At 45.0% G+C, this 13,306-nt stretch overlaps 1 pseudogene; it reads right to left on the bottom strand.

The window, feature by feature from the left end:
• Positions 1-401: 401 nt before the first annotated feature.
• LOC100439463 (glyceraldehyde-3-phosphate dehydrogenase-like) lies at positions 402-952 on the bottom strand (annotated as a pseudogene).
• Between the last annotated feature and the right edge of the window lie 12,354 nt (positions 953-13,306).

The raw sequence follows: 13,306 nt of genomic DNA, 5'->3' as shown, positions 1-13,306 counted from the left end.
GGGGGTCTGGCATGAAAATGTGTTAAGGAGGGGAGAATCTCAGTGAGGTGGGGGACTGAGTGGGGCAGGAACTCCCCAACAGCTGAGAGTCCAGCCTCTCTCTTCCTCTCGTGCTCTTGCTGGGGCTGGCAGTCTGGGGGGGGGTCTTACTCCTCGGAGGCTATGTGGACCATGAGGTCCACCACCCTGTTGCTGCAGCCAAATTCATTGTCATAGCAGGAAATGAGCTTGACAAAGTGGTCGTTCAAGGTGACGCCAACCCCAGCATCAAAAATGGAATATTGGGTGTCTCTGTTAAAGTCAAAAGATACAACCTGGTGCTCATTGTAGCCCAGGATGCCCTTGAGGGGGCCCTCCTGAAGGCAGGTGAAGATGTCTGCCTCACCACTTTCTTGATATCATCATATTTGCCAGGTCTTTCCAGAAGGCAGGTCAGGTGATGATCTTGGCTGGGGGGCTAAGCATCTTGTGGTGCAGGAGGCATTGCTGACGATCTTGAGGCTGTTTGGGTACTTCTCATGGTTTATGTCCATCACAAACTTGGAGCCATAAGCAGAGGGGGCAGAGATGATGAACCTTTTGGCTCCCCCCCACCCCCCGCAAATGAGTCCTAGCCTTCCTCATGGCAGTGAAGACACCAGTGGACTCCACAACATAATCAATGCTAGAATCACCCCATTTGATTTTGGTAGGATCTCGCTCCTGGAAGATGGCAATGGGATTTCCATTGATAACAAACTTCCCATTCTTAGCCTTGATGATGCCATGGAACTTTCCATAGGTGGAATGAGAAGGGAACATGTAGACCATGTAGTTGAGGTCAATGACGGGGGTCATTGGTGGTGACAATATACACTTTGCCAGAGTTAAAAGCAGCCCTGGTGACCAGGAACCCAATACAGCCAACTCGTTTACTCTGGCCTTCATTTTCACCATGGTGTCTCAGGGACATGGACAGCGCTGCACAAGAAGATGCAGTGGATCAGTTCTAGTGTCCAAGAGGAATAGAAAAACATGAATCAGTGGGGGTAAGGAGCAGTGGATCAGTTCTAGTGTCCAAGAGGAATAGAAAAACATGAATCGGTGGGGGTAAGGAGGGAGAGAGGAGAGAGGAAGAATATGAGTAGGGGAGAGACTTTGGAGACAACACTTTCAAAGCTTTAGTGTAAAAGGAAAGAGAAAAAATGGGGCAGTTCTTAGAGAGGGAAGTGGGTCAAGAGATACGTTTGTTCACTGATGAAAATGATCTGGTAGAGCAGGAAAAATTAATGATTTAGAAGAGAGGAGAAATGTTATAGCCACGTTCTTGAGTAGGTGAGAGGGGTGGGAATCTAGTAGATAAGTGGAAGAGTTGCCCCTAGATGGGAGACACCTCTTCCATTGTAACATATTTGGTTGTAGGAGCTTTGAGAAGTCCTTTTAATCTTCCGATTGCTTCTATTCTCTCAATAAAATAGGAAATGAGATCATCTGCTGAGAGTGAGGATGGGAGAGGGAGTGTTGGCACTTCGAAGAGAGAGGAATAGATGTAACAGTCTTTGAGGAGAGCTGGAGGAGGAATATCTAGGGAACTAGTTTGGTTGCCAGGCACGCAGCTCTAAGGACTCACTTGTGGCTAGCAGTCATTAATTTAAAGTGAGACCAGTCATCAGCCATCATGGTTTTGTATTTTCCCTCAGCCACATGTCAGCTGCAGGTGCAGAGCAGGCAGAGAGTTGAATCGAACCAGGTTTGGGATTTTGTCAAGTGAGTATGCAGATGCGAGGAGGGTGAGGAGCTGGAATGCATGCAAGAGAGTGATTACAGTGACTAAGCATCGAAGGAAAGCTCAGTAAGTTGGGGAGAGAGGACATCAAGTGGGTGGGGGACAGTGAAAACAAAGGAAGATCTATGGATTTGACGTCTCATGCAGGCAAAGATAGTTAGAGTCACTAGTGGGAGCGAGCTGGACAGGGAGAAGATGGTAGTCTCCTATCTAGCCTTGCAATGAGACATCGAAAGTTTTGGTAGAAAAATTGGTAATGGTCAGGTCTAGGGTATGATCATGGAAGTGAGTGGCTGAGGTGGGTCAGGGTGGAGAAGATCACTGAAAGAGAGGAAGTCAAGGAACGAAGAGGCCACAGGTGGAAGGGTCTTCCTCATGGATACTGAGGTGGCAGTGGTAATATTAGCAGAGATTGTATTTGTGGCAGTGGCAGCAGCAGATGTAGTTGTTATGGTTGTCATTGTGAGGAGGGAGACAAATAGAACTCTATTAAGAATGCAAACATTGGACAGGCATGGTGGCTCACACCTGTAGTCCCAGCACTTTGGGAGGCTGAGGAGAGGGAACACGAGGTCAGGAGTTCAAGACCAGCCTGGCCGACATAGTGAAACCCCATCTCTACTAAGAATACAAAAATTAGCTGGACGTGGTGGTGGGTGCCTGTAATCCCAGCTACTTGGGAGGCAGGAGAATTGCTTGAACCCAGGAGACAAAGGTTGTAGTGAGCAGAGATCACGGCACTGCATTCCAGCCTGGGCAACAAGAGTGAAACTCTATCTCAAAAAAAAAAAGAAAAAAGAATGCAAACATCTTCCCTACAGAGAGGTCTTCTCTGCCATCCTGGTTAAAGGATCCCTTCTTACACTCTGTCTCTCCCCTGCCCTATCACTACTTATCCTATTACCCTGTTTTATTTTCTTGAATGCACTCATTGCTGTCAGAAAAATGGCATGTTTATTTATTGTTTTCCTTATCTGTCTGTTCCACTAGATTGTAAACTCCATGAATTTGCCTTTTTCAATGCTTCATTCTCAGGGCCTATATGGTGCACTTAATAGTAGCCAGTTGAAAACGATGAAAAAAAGAATGATGGAGTTTTATCATGCATGTGCTGGATTCCTAGCACATAGTAGGACTCCTTATGGGAACTGTGGAAAGTTGAGGGAATGGAATGCATTTAGGAAAGAGTGTGCCTGTGTCAAGTAGGAGCGTGTTAGGTGTTACATGTTGATTGAATATAAAATTCTCTGGAATGACTTCCCCTGCACAGCCCACTGAGGATCTGATCTTAGTTTCCAGGCAAAGAAACTGTAGCAGGCCTTTCTGTGTGTTACAGTGCCTGCTCCCCTTATCCTCTCCATACTTCTTTTTAAATTTTGTTTCTTAGAGATTCATCTTAGGTTAATAGCCACAAGAAGCTGTCACGCATTTATGTATCAATTTCTGGACCAGGTGTGGTGGCTCACGCCTGTAATCCTAGCACTTTGGGAGGCCAAGGCAGGTGGATCACTTGACGTCAGGAGTTCAAAACCAGCCTGGCCAACATGGTGAAACCCCGTCTCTACTAAAAATACAAAAAATTAGACTGGCATGGTGGTGGGAGCCTGTAATCCCAGCTACTCGCGAGGTTGAGGCAGGAGAATCACTTGAACCCGGGAGGCGGAGGTTGCAGTGAGCCAAGATCGTGCCACTGCACTCCAGCCTGGGCAGCAAGGTGAGGCTGTCTAAAATAAAATAAAATAAAATAAAATAAAATAATTTCTGAACAGAAGGACTCCTGATTAAGAGGAAGAGCAAGTAGTTGATCTGAAGAAGAGTGCTGTGGTGGGGGTTGTATAGAGTTACATGAGGTCACTAAGGGACCTGGGAACACAGGGTGTATTGATCTGTTTTCATGCTGCTGAAAAAGACATACCCAAGACTAGGCAATTTACAAAAGAAAGGTTTAATGGACTTACAGTTCCATGTGGTTGGGGAGGCCTCAATCATGGCAGAAGGTGAAAGGCATGTCTCACATTGCGGCAGACAAGAGAAGAGCTTGTGCAGGGAAACTCCTCTTTTTAAAACCATTGGATCTCATGAGACTTATTTGCTATCACGAGAACAGCACGGGAAAGACCTGCTACCATGATTCAATTACTTCCCACCAAGTCCCTCCCACAACACCTGGGAATTCAAGATGAGATTTGGGTGGGGACACAGCCAAACCATATCACAGGGTATTGGGAGAGCTGGGAAAGGAGGATAGGGATGAGATGTAGGAGCATACCAAAGACAAAATTACTTTGTTGTCAAATTTTGCCCAGAAAAAGAAGAGGGATTCCACCCCTTCTTCCCCGAGTCTTGCCCTGTCTCCTTTATTCAGCTACACTGCTGGATGCCTGCCTGGTTCCCAACCTTTAAGGTTTTTACTCTCTAAATTCAGTAGTGTTGGACAAGCGCTGAATTGCAGAGGCAGGACAAAGGTTGAAGGAGTCCTCTGCTAGGAGATGGAAGGGACAATCAAAGTTTAGTAGCCTGAGCTGGCCCTGGAAGAGCAAGTAGGAGCTCTTCAACCAGACTAAGTTAGAGAAGGGTGGCATTCTGGGCAGAAGGCAGAAGGAATGTTGTATATAAAGGATTAGAGTCAGAAAACAGTAGGGCTCTTTGAAGAACTACATATTGTGTTGTAAGTGAATGACACGTAAGGTTTGTAATGGGTGAATGATAATCATTGATGAATGGCAGATCACGTTGACAGCTAGGCAGGGCCAGAGTCTGTAGGATCTTACATGTCTTGCAATAAGTTTTGACTTTGTCCTTGGAACCCAATTGGGGCTCCCCTCCACCCCGATTCCTCATGACAGGGAAATATGTAGTATTGTGCATTGTAAGATTTCAAAACCTTGCTAGTGAGAGGCCTGCTTAACATTGTTTAATCCAGTTCATTTATGTAGGGGATGTTTTTGAAATTTTTTGTTTAATTTTGAAGGTACTCTTTTACCAGTTTGAGAAATGCCACTGCAGACAATAGGAAGCTACTGAACTTTTAGGAAGAGACAGAAATGATCATATCTGGTTGCATATAGACTTGAATGAGGGACACTAGGTCTCAGGACGTGAATCAAGGAAAAGCCAATGGAAATACGGCACGGTGAAGTGGATTTGAAAAGGGTAGTAATGATAAGCTTTAGTGGCCAGTTGGATATAGAAGGTGTGAGATAGGAAAAGGTCTAGGGTGACTTCTAAATTCCTGGAGTGGCTTTTTAGGCAAATCATACTCATTAAAGGAGTAGAGGGAATTGGTGGTGGCTAGGGGGCGGGGTAGATTTTTTGGAAGAAAGAAAAAATGAACCTTTTGAATTTTAGCTGTCCGCAAACATGTATAATAGATCATTGAATCTGTGGATCTGGAGCACATGAGAGATCAGTGCTGAAAATATGAATTCATAGTTGCCATGGTAGATGGTCCAGTAGTGCCACCCCTGATGAGACTTTTACAAAGAGAAGAGCCTGAGGAATATTAATCATTAAAAAGCAGCCAGAGGAAATGGAGGCCTGGTCACCTGGCTACCAACCTGCTAGTCCCCATGAATAATATATAGTACTATTAATGCTTGATTGTACATAGTACGTACATAAGCCTTATAGTACTAAACAGCTTACAGTACATGCATATAAGCAAGTATTAGCAATCTCCTAATCAAGTGTAATACATCAATATTACACCTACATACAAAACCAACTCCATACGAATATTCACCAGTACTCAAAATCTTTAACATTGCATAGTACATTTGTTCGTTCACTGGACATAGCACATTTTAGTCAAATCTATCCTTGCCAACATGGATATCCCCTTCCATATTTTGATCTCTTAATCTACCAACTTCCGAGAAATCATCATCCCGCTAAGGCATGTTACCCTCCTCACTCCATGTACTATGTACTATGTAGTTCATGTACTATGAGGGAGACTAGGTCTCAGGACGTGAATCAAGTAAAAGCCGATAGAAATACGGCATGGTGAGGTGGATTTGAGAAGGGTAGTGATGATAAGCTTTAGTGGCCAGTTGGATATAGAAGGTGTGAGATAGGAAGAGGTCTAGGGTGACTTCGGAATTCCTGGCATGGATTTTTAGGCAAATCATACTCCTTAAAGGAGTAGAGGGAATTGGTGGAATTCCCCAATTCCAGAGGGAATTGCCCCAACACGTAGGCTAGTGTAATGTGTGTGAACTGCAGCTCAGCAGAATTGTGGGAGGTAAAATGGGCATTTGTGGGCCATCTTAGGAACCTAGACACTGTTTTCCTGATGAAAAAGAAGTGTATTTCAATTACTTTTGGAGCAAGAACTGGTTTTTATTTTATTTTATTTATTCGGATGTTGATAGGAATTATGTTAAATCCGTAGATTATTTGGGGATAACTGACATCATTACTATGCTGAGTCTTCGTATCCAAGACTCTTGTGTCTCTCCAGTCTTTTAAGTCATCTTTGATTTTGTTTGTTTGTTTGTTTGTTTGTTTGAGACGGAGTTTCACTCTTATTTCCCAGGATGTAGTGCAGTGGCACGATCTCGGCTCACTACAACCTCCACCTCCCGGGTTCAAGCAATTCTCCTGTCTCAGCCTCCCTAGTAGCTGGGACTACAGTCACACTCCACCACGCCCAGCTAATAATTTTTGTATTTTTAGTAGATACAGGGCCTCACCATATTGGTTAGGCTGGTCTCAAACTCCTGACCTCAGGTGATCCACATGCCTCGGCCAAGTGCTGGGATTACAGGCATGAGCCACTGTGCCCAGCCAAGAAATGTTTTTTAAATGAACTTTTGGAAAATAGCCCCTTAAAAGACTGTGCTGCCTACGTGTCATTCCTTAATTTGTTGGTAAGGCTTTACAATGTCAAGTCACTCCCATTCTGGACTTTCGGGGGAAAATGAAAAATGCTAATCTTGGTTAAGTGAAGATTATCTTTTCCTGTTTTTGAAAGGCAATATTGATTGAAAACTGTAAGTAAAAACTGCTAAGTAGAGTAGATAACCTGTAAAAGTGTTTAGTAACCTAAATATTCCTTTACAGAGGTCAGTTACTATTGTGGTTGTTATAGTACTTAAACACATTGATTTAAAAATATATACACATAGCACCTGCAGCAGGGCAGAAGGACGGCAACCATAGACTGCACCACAAACTGCAAATGTTGCTGCTCCACTTTTTCACATCCCATGCCCTTCTCCACTTGTTTATATCAGGCTTCCTTGCCCCCTCATCTCTTCTGAAATAGATCTTGTCAAGGACACTAATGGCTTCCCTGTAGCCAATGCAACAGTCATTCTACTGTCCTCATCTGAAGGCTCAGCAGTAGCATTAGACACGTGAACAGCTTCTTCCTCCTTGAAACAGTTTTTCCTCTCATCTGCTTCAAATAAACAACTTCTGGGTTTTCCTCCATCTCACTGGCTACTCTTCCTTCTCCTCCACTTGACCTCAAAATGTGGTGACCTCTAAATGTGCCTGTTTCTCTTAGCATTCCTCTCCATTCCCGTGGCCTTGACTGTGACAACTCTCATCTCTGGACTAACAGCTCTTCCTAGGCCAGAACACTCCCCTGTATTTCCATCTGCCTGCTGGACATCTCCTCAAACTCAAAATGTCCCGAGCACAGCTCTCATCTTGGCTCCATCTCCTCACCGTATATCATACTCTGTCTCTGCCATCTCTTTATTATTATTATTATTATTAATTATTATTAAGATGGGGTCTTGCTCTGTCACCCAGGCTGGAGTGCAGTAGCACCATTATAGCTCACTGCAGCCTCGAACTCCTGGGCTTAGGCGATCCTCCTGCCTCAGCCTCCCCAGTAGCTGGGACCACAGGAATGCACCACAGTGCTCACCTTCTGCCATCTCTTTAAATAGTACCAGCCGATATCCACTTGCTCAGGCCAAAAGCCTCAGGGGCATCACTGACTCCTCTTTCACTTTCACTCACCTCTGTATACAACTCCCTCATCAAGCCCTGTCAGTCTTACCTTCTACATGTCTCATGAATCTGTTCACTTATCTTCATCTCCATCCACCACCCTGGTCAAACCAACACCCTCTCTTACCTGAGTGCCTGAACTTGTCTCCTAACTGATTTTACTGCCTCCAGCCTTCCTCCCCTACAACTCACTCTCCCCTTAGCAAGAGCCATGGTCTTTTCTTTTTCTTTTTTTTTTCGTGTGTGTGTGTGTGTGTGAGAGAGAGAGAGAGAGAGACAGAGTCTCGCTCTCTCACCCAGGCTGGAGTGCAGTGGCACAATCTCGGCTCACTGCAAACTCTGCCTCCCAGGTTCAAGTGATTCTCCTGCCTCAGCCTCCCAAGTAGCTGGGACTACAGGCATGTGCCACCAGGCCTGGCTAATTTTTGTATTTTGTTTTTAGTAGAGACAGGGTTTCGCCATTTTGGCCAGGCTGGTCTCGAACTCCTGACCTCAGGTGATCCACCTGCCTTAGCCTCACAAAGTGCTGGGATTATAGGCATGAGCCACCGCGCCCGGCCGAGCCATGGTCTTTTCAAAACATAATTTGGATTATGTCTCTCCCCAGATTAACAGTTTAATGGCTTCTCCATTATTTTCAGAACCAGAATCCCAAATCCATAACATGCCTGTGTCTGCTCTCCGGTCTCATATCCCATAACCCCTCCCCTTTCCTGAACTTCTGTTCATTTCTTGGTTCCTCAGATACGTGCTGCACTGTGAGTAGTGGCCCTTCACACTTGTGGTCCCTTCTGCTTAGACAGGGGAGCATTTTTCCCTCCACACATCCTCTCCCAGTTGACCTGGCTAACTTCTACTCAGCTTAAATGCCTCTTCCTCCAGGAAGCCTTCTCCGATCCTTACACTCAGCCTTCAGAACCTTTACTCTATGTTTCCAGAGCTTTCTGTCTGCTTTTCCTGTCATAGCATTCATCTAACTGCACTGTAACTGCCTATCTATCCGTCTGTCTTCCTAACTAAATTATTAGCACTGGGGAGAAGGGATGTCTTCCCTCTTTCTGTAAAAATTTAATTTTATTATTATTAGTTTTAGAAAGGGGGTCTCACTCCATTGCCTAGGCTGGAGTGCAGTAGTATGATTATAGCTCACTGCAGCCTCCCAATTACTGGGCTCAAGTGATCCTCCCACCTTAGCCTCCTTAGTAGCTGGGGCTACAGTCATGAGCCATCACACCCAGCTAATTTTTAAATATTTTTTTGGAGATGGGGTCTTTCTATGTTGTCCAGGCTGATCTCAAACTCTTGGCCTCATGTGATCCTCCCACCTTACCCTCCCACGTAGCTGGAATTACCTCTTCTCTTTTGTTCCCCTCTGCATGTCGGGTCTAGCTCATAGCAGGCTCTTTCCATCAGCTCATCCTTATACCTGGAATACTCCTCACCCTCACCGTTGAAAGTCTGGCTACTTATCCTTCAGATTGCTGTTTGAGGTCTGCTCTGCTCATGGATGTTGTCCTGACCATGCTATCTGAGCTAGCCCCCCAGTCACTCTATCACATCACCCTACTTTCATTCTCTGCGTTGCATTTGCCACTCTTGGATCTTTTCCATGTTTGTATGTTTCTTTTTTGTTTATTGGCTGTTTTCACCAGCAGGAATATACATGCCATAGAAACAGGGCCTTTGTCTGGTTTTGCCCCACGTTGTAACACAGCATCTAGGCAAATGCTTGGAATGTGGTAAGATGAGTGTTGGATGAATACATGTTGGATAAGCTGAATGAATGAACTGATAGTGAATGATCAGTCAATCAAACAATCAAAGGTAACCCTCAGAGGAGAGCAGCAATCCTCAAGTGGAAATGGTAAACCAAGTGAGGAGCCTGTGCTGCCCCAGCTGGGATCTAAGATAAGTCATCAGATGTTCCCTAGGGGTGGCCTACATTCTCCCAGCATGCATCACCTCTGGCACCAATTAAAGGAGGACACTAGGGAAGGTTCTTTTTCTACGTTTCCAAATGGGGCAGACTCTTGATATAGGAAGAAAAAACAAATTGCCCCCTATGGCAGGCTGAAGGGAGAGGCTGGCAGACGGCAGCTTTTTAGAAATTTGGGTCGGTGCTGGAGACTGGTTAATCACTGACAGGTAAGACCTGGGACACAGATAACACATGGACACATGGACACTCATGAAAAACAGTAGACCATTGGCTAATGATAGAACCCAGGGCAAGGCTGAGCTATCTGGGGGTCTAATGGTCCTTTTGAACAATCTCAGCTTTTCTGGAAGGCAGTGAGGAGGAATGTGGGCTAAGAGCCCCTGCATTGCATCGCTGTCCGGCCTCGAGCTGTCTTCAAACAACCCCCCAACCTCCCCAAGTGAGAACAAAGAGCCATCATTTCCACCTCCAGAAGCTTTGCCCACCGGAACGTGTCCAACCTGCTAAACAGGGCTCCTTACCCCTGTGAATACTAAGAAGTAAACCGAAACAGAGCCCTTGCCAAGACAACTTCTCCCTCTCTCAGCATCAAAATTGAGGTGCTGTGCCTTCCAGTAAACAGTTCTGAAGTTATCCGCTTTCCTTTTTTAAAATTGCAAGCCAAAAAGCTCTCTAGCAAAAAGTCCCTCCCCCACCCCTCTCTTTGGTGGCGAGCCATGCTAGTTTGGCCATCTCCCAAGGACCAGTGATGCCAGGCATTTTATGAACAAAGCACAAGTTCCTTCAGATGCTGGCTGATTGATGGAAGTCCTGTGGGATTCGACCCTTGGAGGATTCACAGAAGAATTACTTGATTATTAAGTACTACCAGAATAGACATTAAGCTCAAAATAAAAAAACAAACCCCTCAAAGTCCCACTTGCTTGCTATTTACATACTGTTGTAGACAATTAAGCAGACTATGTGTCCTCTGGTCCAAGACACTAGTCTATGTGTGATGTTGCACAAACAATAGAAGACATCATTTCTGTCCTTGGAAAGGTCCAGTGGGACCAGGTCACTATGTGTGCAAAAGGCATATATGTTCATGAAGAAATGTGTAGTACACACAAATATGGTGTGACCAGCTCCTCTCTCTGCACCATGAGTGGTCTAAGGGTCTCAGCTTTCTTTTGGGCACCAAGACACAAAGACTGGGCCCCATAATATCAGGACTGGGTCCCACTCCTCTCCCCAGGCAAGATAGAAGCTCAAGCTTAAATTCTGGTCTCTGCAGAAAACAACAACAACAACAACAAAAAACCTCAGAACAAAAGAGTCTCTCAACCCAAGCTACCTCTGATTGATCCAGAACTGGGTAGTGAGGTGGGGTGGTGCAAATCCAGGAGCACTGGGGAGGGATTTGCTCTTGTGGTTCCAGCCCTACTCTTCCTTGCTTCTGAGTAATGCACTTGATTATTCTCACTCATGCAAGCACATCGAGTTTAGTGCGAAGTATATACACAAACAGATCTGAGCAAGTACCCCCTGAGTCCTACATCTCAGATTCTGGCAGCACAGAAATCAGTGAAGCAACTGTGAGCTCATAAAAATTTAAGACGTTTCATGTGGGAGACAGTGGCTCTGGATGCAAAGGCGGGGAGGAAAAGAAGTAAGAAATGACCAAAAAAACTAAAAAGCAACTTGTTATCTTTTTGCTTCAGGAGTGACCACACCAATACCCCCATTGCGGAATGGGCTTAAGGAAAATGAGAAAGCAAAAATGTGGAGCAACAAGTAGGCATTTCATGGTTTTCTAAAACCACCAAACTCCACACCGCCTCCACCCCAGCAGTCCGGAGCACACTGTGGTCCATGATATGAGCAGGACCAGTGAATGTTGACATGCCCATCCATAGTATACCACATTCCAGCTCCTAGGGGACTGTTTCCTATCCAAACTTGGCTGTGATAAACGGAACTGAGCAGAGGGCTTCCTCAACCCTCAGCTCATGCCATTATTAGCCAAATGGGTACAATGCACCATGCCATAGCAAAATCCACTAACAGCAGCTGGGAAGAGATGGGGAAATACAAGACAGATGGTAAAGTCCTTTGAAGTATGGATACAGTTCCTAAATAGAGAGGAGAGAGCCACACACTGAACATTTCATTTTGTAAGACATAAAATGGCCCAAATGCTGAAAACATGCACTACAATTCCAAAAGTTGTTTCCAAATTCTAACTTTGACTCTCAAGTCATTGGGTGAAGATACCTTGCCTCTGAAGACATCGTATGTTGAGCACTTTTTAAGGAACTAACCTCAGAACATGCAACCAATTCCTTGGAATATCCTTAGTGCTGAATTTGTTGTTGTCTGAAAAAATAAGCCAACATTGATCCATGGCAACTAGGCAGATGTTCCAACAAGGCTGCACTACTTTGGGTCCAAAAAGAAGGTGAAGTGGATTTTCTCAGGTGTCACATAGCTTGGCTCTGAAGAGTACTCCCTGCAATGTCTGGCACACTGGCAGCCACATTGGAATAAGTGTGCAATTTCGTTTTTCTTTTCTTTTTTTTAATTTTTATTTTTTTTTAGACAAGAGTCTTGCTCTATCGCCCAGGCTGGAGTGCAATAGCATGATCTCAGCTCACTGCAACCTCCGCCACCCGGATTCAAGTGATTCTCCTGCCTCAGCCTCCCAAGTAGCTGGGATTACAGGTGTGTGCCACTACTCCCAGCTAATTTTTGTATTTTTAGTAGAGACGGGGTTTCACCATGTTGGCCAGGATGGTCTCGAACTCCTGACCTCAGGTGATCTGCCCGCCTCAGCCTCCAAAAGTGCTGGGATTACAGGTATGAGCCACTGTGCCTAGCCTAAATGTGTGCAATTTCTTTAGGGAACTTCTTAGAAAGGCAACACATTTAATAAATGTGCAAGTTCTGATGATATTTAATACATACAAAAGCCCCAATATGCTAGTGGAAAATCAACCTTTACCTTTTTTGTTGTATCAGGTGTTTGGGGAGAAGGGGAAAGGAATGGGCAGGCACTCAGTCATGGGATGAGAGCACGCTAAATCCACGTGCCCTCTTCCTAGGGTGTAGGAGGAGAGAGCTTCAGCGCAGGGTTCAGCAAACTTTTTCTGTAAGGGCCAGATAGTAAAAATTTTCAGCTTTGCCGGCCATATGGGGTCTGTTACATAACTTAACTCTGCTATTGCAGTGCAAAAGCAGCCTTAGACAATACTCAAACAAATGAGCATGGCTGAATGCCAATAAAACTTTATTTGCAAAATCAGCTGGGAATGGATTTGCTCTGTGGGCCAGATTTGGTCTGCAGTTCCTAGTCTGCCAACCCCTGCTCTTGTGCAAAGCAGACACTCATTTGCAGACTTCTCGTTTGACATCTCCAAACAACTTGCTGAAAGGTAAAGGGGCAAGCAGAGGTCCCTGAGCTCCCATAATCACTTCTCTTCAACCATTCTCGGTTGAATCCCATGATGTCATTCTGAAATGCAGTGGGTCATTGACAGGGTTATATTACTCAGAGAAAAACAGGATGTTTGACACCTAAAATATTCAGAACAAGCCCAGACCTCATCTCTGCAAAAATGCTCTTATATAACAGGAAGCAAGAAGAAAGGGAAAGC

Source organism: Pongo abelii, chromosome X (assembly GCF_028885655.2).
Source record: "Pongo abelii isolate AG06213 chromosome X, NHGRI_mPonAbe1-v2.0_pri, whole genome shotgun sequence".
Classification (NCBI taxonomy): Eukaryota; Metazoa; Chordata; class Mammalia; order Primates; family Hominidae; genus Pongo; species Pongo abelii.
The sequence above is the reverse complement of the archived record's forward strand: the minus strand, read 5'-3'. Positions and strand labels throughout refer to the sequence as shown.